Genomic DNA, 16,098 nt, shown 5'->3' with positions numbered 1-16,098 from the left:
ACTTTTTCGAACGAATTGGAGTTGGTACTCTGTGGCATCGTCGGGGAGTACGAGCGCTCCAGAACCGCACGATCGGTCCGAATGGATGGCCCATATTAACTTAGAGGTACTGTAAAAGTCCTCGAAAAAAATAGTTTGATTGTCACATCATGATGAAAAGACTACACGCTTTGTATTTCCAGCAAAACACATTTCATAGGCATGTCTTTGGTGAGAATTACTCCTTACCAAGATACCAAGCAATTTTCTATTTCTTTAATGATATATTTATTTTCTGAAACTATTTATTATTATCAACCGACAATAATGGCCGAACCAGAGCTCTATACATGCAATCAACTGAGAATTTACCATTCTCATGTATGTTCCACCAAAATTAGTCAGACCTCTACAATAATTGGACCATTCAAATCCATCTAGAAGAGCATTCTATGATGCAAGTTTGGGCCCAACTAAATTTCATATTGACATCATATTTGGCGCAGGGGACTTCGAAACCATATGTTATCGCTCTTGAGGCGGAGAATATTATATATAGCTAGATATTATTCACAGAGCTTAGTGTTTCCCAAGCACTTGTCCTATCCATATCTAGGAGGCAAAAGAAATCGTTGACACATCTGTGGCAAGAGAGGCAAGAAACAACAGCGGTGGTTCCTACCAAACAAACGATCGAACACCTTGTGTGTGCGGTGGACGCTCGGAGTAGCTGCCGCGTTCGGGGCCGAGTTGACGACCAACTGGCATGGCGGCAAAATGAGCAGCCAAATGGGCGGCCAGGTGAGAGGAGGTGAGGTGGAATCAAACGCAGGCGAAATCGATAGCGGCTGGAGAGGAGAAGCGTCGCGAAAAAGAGACATGACAAGGCTGTGTCGGCTTTGGTCGCTAGCATGTGGTGCCCATGTTGAGCATGTCTTCCACCCTGTGAAGCAAGACTGCCTCGAGACGCTAAACACCATATTGACCCGTGCCGGACCGAAATGGCCTCTCGGGCGAGCGGTGGCTGGCTCGCTGTTCTATCAAACGACCCCCAAATCACTTCGAGGGACGCAGCTATAGATGCTTTGACACTCTACGATGGATCGTGCATTCTTGGGTGATTCCTGAAGTTTTTTTTAAATGACTCGCGTTGGTTGGCTCGATCACGAGACATGGTGTAGTTGCTACTGCATCATGTATTCATGTGTAACTCGGGTTATGGTAATTCCCCCCAAAAAAAACTCAGCATTATGATCATCTTCAACTCAACGTGCTGAGCTACCGGTTCATGGAAAAGGATTACAGAAGATGGGCAATCAATCTCCATCAATCTTTCATGCGGAGCTCTGAACCCGCATGTGCTGCAGGGCCACTGCGATTTATATACATGAGTAACAATTTAAGCGCCCTGACAAAGCTAAGAGACGAGTAAAATCAGCACGATTTCTTCTGCCGAAAACCAACCAACCAAGCAGTAGGAGGAAGCTGAGTTTTATTTCTGACAGCGGCCAAGCGCTCAATCGTGGGGCTGCAATCTCGATATGTACTTGTCATACAGCTTCGCGGCTCGCTCCAGATCCCCGAGCTCCGCGTAGCAGTCCGCTATCGCGCCGTATGCCTCGGTACAGCCTGAATCCTCGCCTGTTTCCTTGGATAGCTCCAGAACCTTGTAGTACCAGCTCATCGCTTCCTTGTATTGTCCCAGCCTTTGTAGTGATGCACCTGAGAGAAATATAAGCTATCGCCCCGTGAGTTTTTTTAACAACAGTTAATGGTAATTTAAGCTGTCTTCAAATGAAGCATGTAGCAGAAATATGAACAAAAAGTGCACATGAAAAGGTAGATAAAGGTGTTCAAAGGAGATACAAATGGCAAAGTTTCAAACGGTGTCAAAACTGTAAGATTCAACAACGGTAGTGGCTTAAAGTAATTCCTGGTATACGTAAATGCGAATGCCCCAAGTTATAAAAGCTTTGCATACATACAGATAAAGATCAGCTCGTGTACAGGTAAAATACTGAATCAGCAATCTGTTGAAATAAAATACGAGAATGTTTAAATTCCAGATCAACTTGACAATTGCTTGTTCTCCCAGAATATTAGCAAAATAAACCTTTGTGTACTACAGCTACAGAATATATTGAGATATGGTGCAGTAATAGAATTGCTAGCAGGGGTAACTTTAACACAAGATGTGGAAAATGCAACCTAGATGAAACAACATACAAAATTAAACTTATTTCATGGGGCATTCTGCTATTCTACAATTTAGCTAATGGTGGTATATGAGATATGACAACAGATTTAGGACGCAGATGCTTATACAAGATTGGTCACCGACCATTTAGTGATTGTGTGGTCAGACCAAATTATACTTAGAATGGTGGAGGGTCAGTACTGAGTCATGTACTTTTCTTTATCAGTGAACAAAACCAGTATGATCCATGATGGTCACTATCAGGAAGAAATTAACCTAATCCCCGTGCAGCTTTCTTCTCCTCAAAGCGATCCCCTATGCTTTCTGCGAGCTCCAGAGCTGTCCTGAACTCTGTTACTGCCTTATCAAGGTCTTGATTCCTCATGTAGTTCTTCCCATTTTTCAAATTTACCACCAACTGCTGCTTCCTGGGATCAACAATAACCTCAGTTTCTGTTGCTCTCCCTACTGGCGCATAAGTAAGGCCAGGAGCAAACGATTCAATCTGTGCCTGTCTTCTAAGAGCAGTGTTAATCTGACGAAGTTGATTATTCAATCGCTTCAATTCCTCTTTTCTTTGCCGGGCTAATAATCCTATAATGTAAGATCGCAGAGAAAAACAAAATTAGCACAGTGGGAAATATCTCTTCATCGACAACACGTATAGATATCGGTCATGCCCGTGAGAATTGTTTGAGTATCTTACCACCCACAGCAGCTCCTATTAGAGAAACAGCAATAAAAATCGGCATATCGGCAAAAGAATTAGCTGGCTGACACGTCAGTGCTGATGCCTCAAGAGGGACGATGAGTATCGACATGGTTGAAAGAACAGCAGTTCTTAGCAGGCATACATTCTACAAGCACATAACAAAGCACAGTCAGTAGAAGCCCATAAACAAAGACTGTGCATTCTGAACAAGATTATGATTCACTCTTAACATGCTCCATCTATGTTTTGTGTCAAAAGGCCTCACAGATGGGAGAAGCTTTTATTACTTTAGATGCAGGCCGTCTGTGCTATTTTTGTTTTGTTTTTTTGCAACCAGTATGCATTCAGTGGGCGAAAGGAACGATAGCTGCCCAGTAGAAACAAAATTACCAATGCCAGAAATTGGACTCTATATCTATGCCCATATTCACAGCAAACGTATAGGCATCAGTTCACTCTACAGTGTACACCATGACAGAATGGAACAACTGTACAGTTTGGATCCATCAATCAATTTGGTTGTCTTCTCAAATCCAAAGCTACTGTACCTGGTGATCAGGAAGGATTCGACCGAGCGCGCGCATCAGCCGCCCCGCCTCCCCATTCCTGGCATCCAGGTGCGCGAAATCGCCGCCGCCGCGTGCCCGGGGAAGGGGCGGGGAACATACCCGCAGCGGAACCGCCGCCGCGTCTGCTCCCACAGGAACACGCCAGCACAAATCAGTCGACAAGAAGCTATCGGAGTGGCATGTATAGTACAAGAGGCTCACCGTAGAAACGGCTAACGCGGCCGGGTAGAAGAAGAGAGGGGACCAGAGGGCGCGAGGAAGGTTCGCCGGCGCGGCGGTGGGCTGCCGCGCACCGGTAGGAGGCTGCCGCCTGCATAGCCGCTGCCGGCGCGGCGGCGCCTCGCGTTGGCTCGCCGGGCGGGTGGGGATGGGAGAATGTCAGACGCGGCCGTGGAGACGGAACAGTGGCGATGGTGGCGTCACGTGCTACGCGCCTGCCGAATTGGAACGGGTTGGTAATTATCTATGGGCCTGTCGGCCCTGGCACATTGTTTCACTATATGGATCGGCCCATAGATGTTAGATTCAAAAATACTAACTGTGTGCATGGAAGTTCTACAAGTATTGTGTGCGTGAAAGCTGTCAAAAAGAGGAGAAAAATAAATCATACACTCACTCCTCCTCAGATTTATCTATATTGGAACGTATCTCCGTCTCGAAAAGAATGTTGCAGATTTGTTTCTGTCTAAATTCAGATGTATTTATACACAAAAAAGATGTCGCAAATTGTATGCGACATTCTTTTTGGGAAGGAGTGTGTATATTTTCATGTGAAGTTTAAAATATGTATAACCTTCGATTTTCAAAATCCAACTTGAGGCTCCGGAATATTAGCATATAGATGCAATTTCCAACCAAAAATTTGGACTTCAACTAAATAATAATACTCCCATGTTCACTAATGTAAGATATTTTTAGATTTTTTCATAAATTCATGTATCTAGATGTGTTTTAGCGTGTAGGTTCACTTATTTCATCTGCATCTGGTCTACTTTATTTCACCTTACTAGAGCCCTTTTTAAAGAATTATAAAAGTTGCAAAAAAAGAAAATTACATATAGGCAATGATATGTACTTCAAGAGTGCAAAGTCTCAATCTAAAACCCGTTATATTCTACTTTACACAAAAGATAATTTATAGATTTAGGTGCGCGAAACAGTGGCAGTTGGATTTTGTGTTTTTTGGATAGCCCATAATGCAGCTTATTTTGGATTGAGATATTGCATGATTACCTATATGTACATTTTCACAGTTTTAAAATAAAGGGCTCAAGTGATCTTGGGCTCCAAATGCAATTTTCGCATATAGGCAAGACAGACATTTTTGTTTACACGTGCATATATATTTTCAGAAAGACATGTGGACACTTTCATTTTATTTTGGTAAACATTATTGTGAGTCCATCACAGAGCAGCTAAAGACATCAGATGATAATCAGGATATCACAGACACCAAACAAATCAACACCCGTTTACAGATAAACCAAGTAAAGGTCGATGCAAAAACAGAAATAAAATATACAATCCATTCCATGGAGGTACTAATACTTTTGGTAAGACATCTTTCATAGACCCCCAAGTTTTAAGATAGTTTATACCTATAGCATGCATATTTAAAAGATTTGGGACACGGTTTATGTCAATCTTCAACTATCTCTCCTTTCTATCATCATGTAACAGCGACAACCTTATGCATCCTCCAACATGTGTGTGCACTCATATATCAGTATATAAAATAAATCATAGAAGATAAACTATACTTGTATGCAATTAATAAAAAACTAGTTCACAATTGTGATAAACAAGTCACTACTGAAACATAGACATAGAGACACAATAGATCATGGGAAAATAATAGATTACATCACACATCATGTTTGTCAAAAGATCACAAGAGGTAGATGGAGGATGTTGCTGGAGGTGTTGATGATGAACACGTCGGAGGGGGATGGAGTCCACCGAAGGCGATTCCGGGAGCGTTTCCCCTTCAGAACTTCTTTCGACGGCATCCTTCTAGCTCTTTGTTTATTATTTTCGATCTCCACCTCCATATGTTCTGAGATTGCATCGCGAACCCTTTTTATAGAGGGTTTTAGGTCAAGACAAAGATGATGGTGGTGGAATCGACGACATCAGAGCAATGGGGTGAAAAAGAGGCCAGGTGGCGCGGCCTTGGTGGGGGCCCGCTCCACCCATCTCTTTCCCAGCATGTTGACCTCCTGGTGGCCCACTTTAACTCTCTTTTTCTTATAAAAATTTCTGAAGCGTGATCTCTGACCTTGCCCTTTTCGAGTCTCGTAGCTCCTGAAAAGTCTAAAATACTAATAGAAGGTTTTTCTGCCAAACAGAGTTAAAACCATAGGAGAGGGGATTATTCATAAAATCCCCAAAATCAATATAAAACATGAATATAATATTATATAAGATGCAAATATGTCAGAATATGTGACAATAAACTACAAAGTTCATGTATGCATTTTACATGCATCAACCATCACCTCCACGAAGAAGTCAGAAAAGGGCGGAACCAACCCGATCTTAAGGAAGTAGACGTAGATGGGCATGTACCCATCCTCGACTCCTCCCCCATGGCAGCGAAGAATGGTGGCTCCATTCTCGGATGACTATCGGCTAAGTGAAGCTTCAGATAACTGACCTTCTCCTGGTGTATGGTGGACGGGAGCCGTGCTCGCAAGAGCATCTTATGTCCCGAAGCCTCGGATCGATTCCTCAAAGATGAAGCCCCTTTCTCCACCGACGAGGGTCCCCAAGCCATCTGGGGTACAATCAACATGCTTTAAGTCGGGATCCGAGATGGAGGGAAAGGAAGATGAGTAAGAATGATGAAAGCGGAAGGGGAATGATGGGAGGAGTTGCCGCTAGTGCTTCCTTATAGGCGCAGTCCTAGAGAAGCCGTCTGCTCACTCCCACCCTCTCCCCAACAATTACTGCTACACCCATCCAGGGCATGTTAGCTTGTGACCGCTCACACCCTTCATGAAGTTCGAGGCCACAACGACCCCATGCAAGTCGAAAGAAGGGGCTAAAAGTAGACTCAGATGATGAAGACATGATTATGATCACAGCTCCACCAGGGATAAGGACGAGCCCTGGCATCAGACGTTGGGCCAAGGCACGCCCAAGGGCTACTACCACATGCACGGGTAGCATTGGTCCCTAGATCCAACAAGTGGACCGCGACCCGGTGAGACAAAGGACGTCTGCGGGGGTCTAGCCATGAAGTCTGATCATGGCATCATGCCTAGCCACCTATGCTTAGCTGGGCCGTGAACGGTGGACCAGACCTAGCATGCGCCCCTGATTGCGATAGTGTCCCGCCAGGCAGCAGGTATGCTCCGATACGTTTAAACCATGCATGCGACACCTCACGGCGTGCTTCCACACAACACCATGTGGAGACCCCATGCTCATATAAAGGAGACCCAAGGCTGCACACTACTACGAAAAGGCCTATAGCTGTCGGCGCTACTATCGACGCACCATGTTTTGACCGCGCCGTGCTAAATACTACCGGCGCACCATGTTTCGGCCGCCCTGGTGATGGCCCAATACCGCCGGCGCAGCAAAAATTTAGTGCACCGGGGATAAGGTTATAATGGGTCTGGGCCTGATCAAACCATGGAGCTCCACTTACCCCCGGCGCGCCTCTATGGTGGTGCGCCTTTTCCAGTTTTGAAAAAAATAAAAGAAAATGATAGAAATTTCAAAAAATTAAATCCTTTGAGATGCCCATGTATTATGCCATCTAGTTTTAATGAAAATTTAAAAACATGAATTTCGATATATTATGCAAAATAGCGTCATGTTTCGGTAAAACGGGATTTCTGGTTGTATACGACCTCCGATGAAAAACTTTTTTTATATCAAAATCTATCTACGCGAAATTTTCTATCTGAATTCAACCACCTACGGTTCGTTTGGACAAAAAATGGATTCGTCAAATGCAAAACAGAAACATGACTTCTTTGAGCTTTTAGATTTTGGTAAAAAATTAAAAAAAATTACCCCCGGCGCACCGCCGTATTTGGTGCGCCGGCGGTAACATAGACTATATATTCAAGCCGGCCCTCCTCCCTCTTCTCCTTCCTCACTTCTCCCCCTTCTCCTCTTTCCCTCCTCATCTTCTCCTTGTAATCCTCACCGACGGCCTCTGATACGTCTCCAACGTATCTATAATTTCTGATGTTCCATGCTAGTTTTATGACAATACCTACATGTTTTGCTCATACTTTATAATGTTTTTATGCATTTTCCGGGACTAATCTATTAATAAGATGCCGAAGTGCCAGTTCCTGTTTTCTGCTGTTTTTGGTTCCAGAAAGGCTGTTCGGGCAATATTCTCGGAATTCGACGAAACAAAAGCCAAACATCCTATTTCACCGAGACGGACCAGAACACCGAAGGGGACCCGGAGAGGAGGCCCAGTGCCCCCACACCATAAGGCGGCACGGGTGGCCCCCTGGCCGCGCCAGCCTATGGGGTGGCCCCCCCAGGCCCCCCCTTGCGCCGCCTCTTCGCCTATAAAATCCCTCGCGACCTAAAAACCCGATACCAATTGATGAAACTCCAGAAAGACTCCAGGGGCGCCGCCGCCATCGCGAAACTCCGTTTCGGGGGACATAATCTCTGTTCCGGCACGCCGCCGGGACGGGGAAGTGCCCCCGGAAGCCTTCTCCATCGACGCCACCGCCTCCATCATGCTCCGTGAGTAGTTCCCCCATGGACTACGGGTTCTAGCTGTAGCTAGTTGGTACTCTCTCTCCCATGTACTTCGATATACTGATCTCATGAGCTGCCTTACATGATTGAGATCCATCCGATGTAATCGGTGTTGTGTTTGTTGGGATCCGATGAATTGTTACATTATGATCAGTCTATCTATATAAGTTTGTGAAGTTATTGTTGCTGCAATCTTGTTGTGTTTAATGCTTGTCACTAGTGCACAAGTGACATGATCTTAGATTTGAGCTCTATAATTATTGCTTAGATTGTATCTACAAGTTGTTTGCACATGTCTATGTCCGGAACCCAAGGCCCCAGAGTGACAGCAACTGGGATAACTGGAGGGGAAGGCGTAGGTATGAGGATCACATGTTTTCACCAAGTGTTAATGCTTTGCTCCGGTGCTCTATTAAAAGGAGTACCTTAATTACCAGTAGATTCCCTTGAGGCCCGGCTGACACCGGCTGGTAGGACAAAAGATGTTATGCAAGTTTCTCATTGCGAGCACGTATGACTATATATGGAAAACATGCCTACATGATTAATAATCTTGATGTTCTGTCTTAATGCTATTTCAATCCTGTCAATTGCCCAACTGTAATTTGTTCACCCAACACTTGTTACTTGAGAGTTACCACTAGTGTAGATAGCTGGGAACCCCGGTCCATCTCTTATCATCATATACTCGTTCTATATGTCATTGGAAGTAGTATCAACTATTTTCTGGTGCCATTGCCTCACGTATTCACTAGTACTGCTGCTCGTGTTACTCGTTACTATTGCTCTCATATTATTGCTACTTTCACATCACCCTCGTTACTAGTGCTTTTCCAGGTGCAGCTGAATTGACAACTCAGTTGTTAAGGCTTATAAGTATTCTTTACCTCCCCTTGTGTCGAATCAATAAATTTGGGTTTTACTTCCCTCGAAGACTGTTGCGATCCCCTATACTTGTGGGTCATCAGCCTCGTCCTCCTCCTCCTCCTACTCCGGTGACCTCCTCCTCCTCCGGTAACCTCCTCCACCTTGGGCCTCTACCTCCACCTCCGACCTTCTCCTTCTCCTCCTCCTCCACCTCCACCTCCGGCCATCTTCTCCTCCTCCTCCTCCACCTCCTAAACCACCACCTCCGGCCTCATCCTCCTCCTCCTCCTCCTAAACCACCACCTCCGGCCTCATTCTCCTCCTCCTCCTCCTCATACACTGGCGTGACAAAGACGATAAGGTGGCGCATGGCCACCGTTTTCGAGGACGAATCCGAGATAGATGGACCCGAGCTAGATCTAGATCTAGATCTGGATCGGCCTTTTTTTGAATTTTGAAAAAACATACCGCCAGCGCACCAGACCTGGTGCGCCGAGGATTATTCGTGTTACTGCTGGTGCGCCGGCGGTAACTCATTACCACCGGCGTGTTCCCACCGGCTGGCTCTGGTGCGCCGGCATTAGCCTTTTTTGGTGCGCCGGTAATAAGGCTTTTCCTAGTAGTGGCATGGTGAGGAAAAAAAGGATTGTAACAAATAAAACACCACTATACTAAGGATAGTTGCAGGACGTAGAGCTTAGCATATCGCGGCCTGAATCGGGCTAAATCACGGTGTTTCTATGTGTTTGTGATCTCAGATTGAATAATTACTAGGACTTGATGCGCTCTTCGCCCCCCGCCGAACCAAAAATGGGATCCTCGACACGACATTTATATGTCTTCAAGTCTTGTTAAGTACGAACCCGTACTTGTTTCTGCTTTGGGATAATACCAGACATGTTCAATGAAGACAACGTTAGCAAGGTTACCCTTTCGTCTTGGCCAGGGTAGGATTATGGACGCCGCTTGGTTATCTTCAAGACTCTTAGTCCATTTGTATTCTTACCCGTACTCGGATGCATTTGACTTTCTATATGGTTTGTATCTTTGTTTTTGTAGCCATTTGTATTCTTGTCTTGTTGAAGTCGTTTATTTATATATGTCCTCTTGTGGGTTCTGTCATAACTTGTTGTAATAATTACTACTTTTGTTGATCCCACCCACATCGCGTGCATGCTTCGACACGCACGAACCACTTGGTGGTGCATCTCCTAAAATCGATATTGTGCAGATCTTGACAGGAACGGTTGAATCCGCACAGTACCGGTTTCGGGGCGCCACAACCAACCACGGGTTGTCACCTCCACCATGGCTCCGCGTGTACACGTATGGCGGGGAGGAAGGCGACCCTTCCTCCTCGTGACTTCGTTGTTGCTACCCCACCCCCGCCAACGGTGATTGGGGCATGGAGGCCAAAGAGGAGTTGGCGCCCTGCCGGTCAAGATTTCCGAGGACGTGGACTTCATCGACAACGACGAAGCCGATGTTGTAGCCTTCGTGAAGCTCTGCCACATTTCGTAGTGGTAGGCTGTTGAGGCGCGCCAGCGCAAGGAGGAGGAAGCTTTGTGGGTCGTCCATCAGGTGCGCGTCTGCGAGGAGTTCTAGCGGGAGCCCACCATGCATCCGCCACGTGAATACGGAGCTCATCAAGCTCTAGTAGGAGGAGCTCGCCGTGTCGGCCATTGTCCGCTGCCGCGGCCACAGGCCTGGTAAAGGTATCCTAAGGACAAATTTTGGTAAGTGTAGTGTAGCTATAGGCTCGTTTTGGTTTTTATTTTGTGTTCGTGGTTGATTTTGCGTCTGTCCTCAATTCTCTCGCGAACATAGTTTTTCGAATTATTCAGTTTCGAGTACGGGTTCTGAACTGTGCAAGGACTTCTTGAGCCAACAGATGCATTTTCAGTGGCCAATACTCGCGTTTTTGCAGTCTGCTATTTGCCGTATATGCTAGAGTTGCTCTTATCCCATTTGTCGAACGTACACATCCGTAACGTAAGTATACAGCGTGCTCGCTCATCACTGACCATCTTTATTAATTATGAGCCAAACATTCATGTTCACACAAGCATATTCATATCAGGGCGACATCCAGATTTATTCGAAGTACTACTACTAAAATTCAACTATGGGAGACGATAGTATTACTGTATTATTCAGTACAAGTCCGTGGTAATAATTTGCACTTTTAGAGGGAGGCTCCGGAGAGAGGGTCTGCAGTCGGCGACATTGGCTCCGGAGAGAGGGTCTGCAGTTGCTAGGGTTGACCTGCCGCTGCCGGTGGGCAATTGTACTCTCCGCGGCACCCACGGCCGGTGTATGGTTTTCCAGGCGATGGGCACATCCCTCCATTGCACACAGGACGGTGAGGGTCAAGAGGATTGAAGGCGATGCCGCCGCGGGCTCCGTGGCAGACGGAGCTGCTCATGATCACGGCGGAGATGACGAACAAGGCGATCTGGAGGAGCACCAGGAAACGGGCAGCTCTAGCCAAGGACCCCATATCCAAGCTCAGTTCGGCTAGCTTAGATACTAGCTAACCCTCGGATGAGTTTGAGTTGTGTGTATGTCCTGCTGCAGTGCTGCTTTCTGAAGGGCCGTATTTATAGACATCGATCCCGCTTGGAAAATGAACATGTTGGTCCCTAAATTTCGATATACTTTTTCCTCTAGCTGGTAGTGCGTTGTTGCATTTCGCTTCCGAAGATAATCGTAGTGTGTTGGCGCTTTCTTCCAGTGGATAGACTCACAGACGTGAATGATTCATTTTTCCTCGATTAGTCAAGGCTAGCCACTACTTGGCTATGCAAGAGACAGCCACAGGAGAAATGGATCAGCTAGCGGACGACGACGCAGCAAATTAAGCGACGACGACGACGACTTCCCGGTAAACCAATCTAGTCTCCGCCTCTCCGGTCGTCTCGGTAGGTAGGAAAATATCCAACTCGCCGGCGTCGCGCTAGCTGCCACGCCACAATTATTACAGTATAGCGAGAATGCACTCCTACAGCCAAAACAAGTATTTCATCTGTTCACAATTGTGGGGCATTTTAGATTTTTCTTCTAAAGTACATGTATCTTGACGCCTTATAGCCAGTACATATGCCACGCATAAGTTTAAAGAAAAGAAAAGAGTGGTGTACAGCCAAACCAAGTACAATACTGCATATTTTGACATTTTCTTGTTCAAAGAGTTTGTATGAACGATTTTTTTTAACAATGACATAGTTTTTATTGATTCCATAAAAAAATAAAGATGAATAATACATAAAATTGTTGTGGTGAAAATTAACATAAATGGGGCAGATATGCGAGCGAATCATCTCTGAATTGGGTGGATGTGGCAACTTTGGCGATGTCATTCCTTCTATACCCATGGTCGAAGACTCGAAGTTAACGTCAATTGCCGGTAGTTCGGACCTTCATTTCTTGATGTGTGGGACTCACCAATTTTCCATGTTAGTGACGACGATAGAAATGAAAAACCAGACTCATTTCTTGTCTCGTGGGACCAACAAATCTGTCCTCTAAAACGGTGTTGTAGGCAAGTAGCACTACGTCAGGGCGGAGCTATAAGGGCAATCTAAAGTGGCCTAATATGTGTAAATAAGTGTCCCGAATTACCTATTAGGGAACTTTAAAAGTTCCAATTTTACTCGGGTCTCTAAAAGTTTTTAGGACAATCTTAAAAAAAAGTTCCCTAATAGTTTACATATTAGAGGCATTGGTATAAGTACCACAAAATATCTAATTGGAAACTTTGAGAAAATGCACTAATAAACATTTGAAGCACTAAGTAGAAATCCACCAAAAACCTAATAAGCACTTTGAGAAAATACCCCTAATAAGCACTTTGAGAAAATACCCCAATAAAATAAGAGGAACTAAGGAAAAATTCCCCAAAAATATATTACGAAACATTGGAACAAGGCCCTAATAAAACTTATAAGCACTGAAATGTACTAAAAATATATTAGGAGACTTTTCAAAAAATTCCTAAATGCCCCATTGCAGAAGTATACAATTTTAAGAACAAAATATAGCTCACATTAAATACATTATTCAGAACAAAATTTATATTTTTCCTAATATGAATTCATGGTACACTTATTCTTCATAACAAAATTTAGCTAGCTGCCTTTTCGCAGCCGTTTGTTGGCGGAACGGCTAGGCCACATTGCATTCACTTATGGTGGCGGTCACATTGTTGCCGACGACCACCCTCAGCATTGTGCTGTGTATGCCGAAGGCCCTCCTTTGCCAACGGCCCTTGCCAGAAAACCCTCAGCATAGCTAGCCGTATCCTGAAGATTTAGTGTTGACGACTGCCATTTTTCTACCCTCGGCATACCCATGCGTCACTACGAGAACTAGTCAAGGTGCCGACGACCAAAAGCCATCGGCACAGTCCAATTTGGCCATTGGCATAGGTTGTGCCGACGGCGCCGTCGGCACAATATAGCCTCGGCACAGGCTGGCCATCGGCACAGAATCCTGTGCCACCGCAAAGCCGTCAACATAGAACTAATGGCCATTTGGCAATTATTTTCAAACTTTTTTAATCTATCACATGAATCATTTTAACTCTAACTATAGCTAATCTTAGGTCAAATTACACTCATGATCAAATTTCTCAATTGGTCACCCATCCTTACACTATTTTAGCCCTAGCACGTTTCATTTCTCCGTTCCTTCCGGTTGAGCATCCATGAAAGAAACGAAACCTTGTTGATAATACTACCGTATCTATCCTATTAACACTTAGACGTGATATCACAACTCTATTATTTTAAATTTTAAACAATTATTTAAGTAAACATCAATTAAATAATAATAATCTTTATGCATAATTCAATTATTAATTTAATTTTTTTTAAAATAAAAAATAAAAAATAATTTCTGGAAATAGCTAAAATCTTCATGCTTTCATATTTTCCTTTAAAATCTTTTCAATCTTAAAAATTTCCAAGCGGCAACAGTAAAAAAATTATATTTCAAAATAATAGTAAACAAATTCCAACTTCGTATGCAAAAGATAATGCCATTTTACCGAGAAATAAACTTTTTTTAAAAAAGTAAAAATTCAAATTTGTTAATTTCTCCTAATAGTAGGTTGTGTAACATACAAGAATCTCAAAAAGAAAAATTGAATTTTTATCATTTTCTTGCAAGTCATTTTGAAACATAAAAAGGCGATGGGGGGGGGGGGGGTGCGTGGAGGGGAAAGAGGCACGGCTTGTGCGGACGGCTTGGCCGTCGGCATAGGTCTAGAGCGGAAAAAATCACGGCGTCGTCTCACCGTCATGGTGGAGACCCATGTGTCGATGGATTTTCTGTGCCGACGGCTAGGCCGAGCCTGTGCCTTCCTGTGCCGACGGATTTGCTGTGCCAACGGCCTGCTTCGTGGCCTGCCTTGTTCCGGAGCTGTGCCGATGGCCCTGATAAAAAGCCGTCGGCACAGATTTTGGCCGTCGACGCCTTGACATTTTCTGTAGTGCATATGCTGACGGCCCTGATAATTAAAATAACCCTCGGCAAGCATTTTGGTACTCGGGATTTTATCTGTTTTCTTGTAGTGATGTATTATTGAAATTCGTATGTGATATTAGCCAAAGCACCCACACATACATGATCTAACTCCGTCAAACATGTCCAATTCGGTTTGAGTTTCCGTTTGAAGAGACACGAAGCTTAATCTGCGGGCAGGCATCGGCCTGCAGCTTCATATACCTAGTACGTGTGCAATATGTAGCACGATCAAGGAGAGCCTTAACAACACATTGCACGCAGTCAGCAGTGTCACATTTTTGTTGATTCTGAAACGAATTAACTTTCATGTTCACACAACCATATTAGTATCAGTGCCATCCGTACAGTTTTATTCACTAGTGGAGAAGAGACCTTTTGTCCCAAGCCCCTGTGAGCAAATGTCCCTGTTCTGAATCAAACCGGGACCAATGGGGGCATTGGTCCCGGTTCGTTTCGAGCTGGACGACCCCACCCACTGGTCCCTGTCCGTTAGCGGCCGCTATGGTCCCGGTTTGTAATACAAACACAAACCGGGACTAAAGGGGCGGCGGCAGGGCGCGGCATGCTGTGTCAGGCCTCTGACCCCTTTAGTCTCGGTTTGTATTACAAACCGGGACCATAGGCCCACCCTTTGGACCCGGTTTGTATTACAAACCGTGACAAAGTTCCCATCTGCCTATATAACCTTGCCCCTGCCCAAGTGTGAGCCACACTTAGCCATTTTTTCACTTTCTTATCACAAGAGGGGTGTATTGCTTTGCTCTCTTCACATGCACAAGAGGTGTTCGATGAAATGCTTAAGAGGTTTTGCCACTTGAGTTCACACAAATCAAGCCACACTTAACTTGTTTTTTTTTCTTCTCCATCGAGGTTAACAACTTTATCCTTTCATCTGTAATTGATAAAATGCCCCAGCCACGGTCAATGTACGTCGTTTCACTAATCGTGATGTTTTGTAATGGTTTTTGATAAGTTTAATTATATCATGCAGATGAATCGGCAATGGATGTACATTGACCGATGCTTTGACGAGTTCACTTCGGACCTGAGTAATTTTATGGCCGTGGCTGAAGCAAATAAACATGGTGGCTTCATGTATTGTCCATGTGTTGACTGCAACATAAAGGGAAATCATTGTTCAAAGAGTTTTCATGAACAATTGTTTTTGAACAATGAACTATCTTTTATTTATTCCATAGAGTAGAGTGCAATATTTAGCACGATTGAGGAGAGCCTTAACAACACATTGCACGCAGTCATCACTGTCTCATTTTTGTTGATTTTCACTAGTAGAAAACCTCTCATCCATCTAAGCCTTTAGTACCGGTTCCCTTACGAACCGGTACTAAAGGGGGCATTAATACCGGTTCCGTGCGTGGGACATCAATACCGGTTCGTTATGGACCTTTAATACCGGTTCGTAACAGGAACCGGTATTAAAGGGTTTGGGCCCGATTTCCGGGCGGTGGTGGGGCCAGGGTTGCACCTTTAGTACCGGTTCGTGTAAG

At 44.7% G+C, this 16,098-nt stretch overlaps 1 pseudogene; it reads right to left on the bottom strand.

Annotated features, from left to right (window-relative positions):
• Nucleotides 1–1,264: 1,264 nt before the first annotated feature.
• Nucleotides 1,265–3,829, bottom strand: LOC124659620 (annotated as a pseudogene).
• Nucleotides 3,830–16,098: the final 12,269 nt, after the last annotated feature.

This window comes from Lolium rigidum, chromosome 1, assembly GCF_022539505.1.
Source record: "Lolium rigidum isolate FL_2022 chromosome 1, APGP_CSIRO_Lrig_0.1, whole genome shotgun sequence".
NCBI classification, from domain to species: domain Eukaryota; kingdom Viridiplantae; phylum Streptophyta; class Magnoliopsida; order Poales; family Poaceae; genus Lolium; species Lolium rigidum.
Note: the sequence above shows the minus strand (reverse complement) of the source record. Positions and strands in the feature narration are given on the sequence as shown.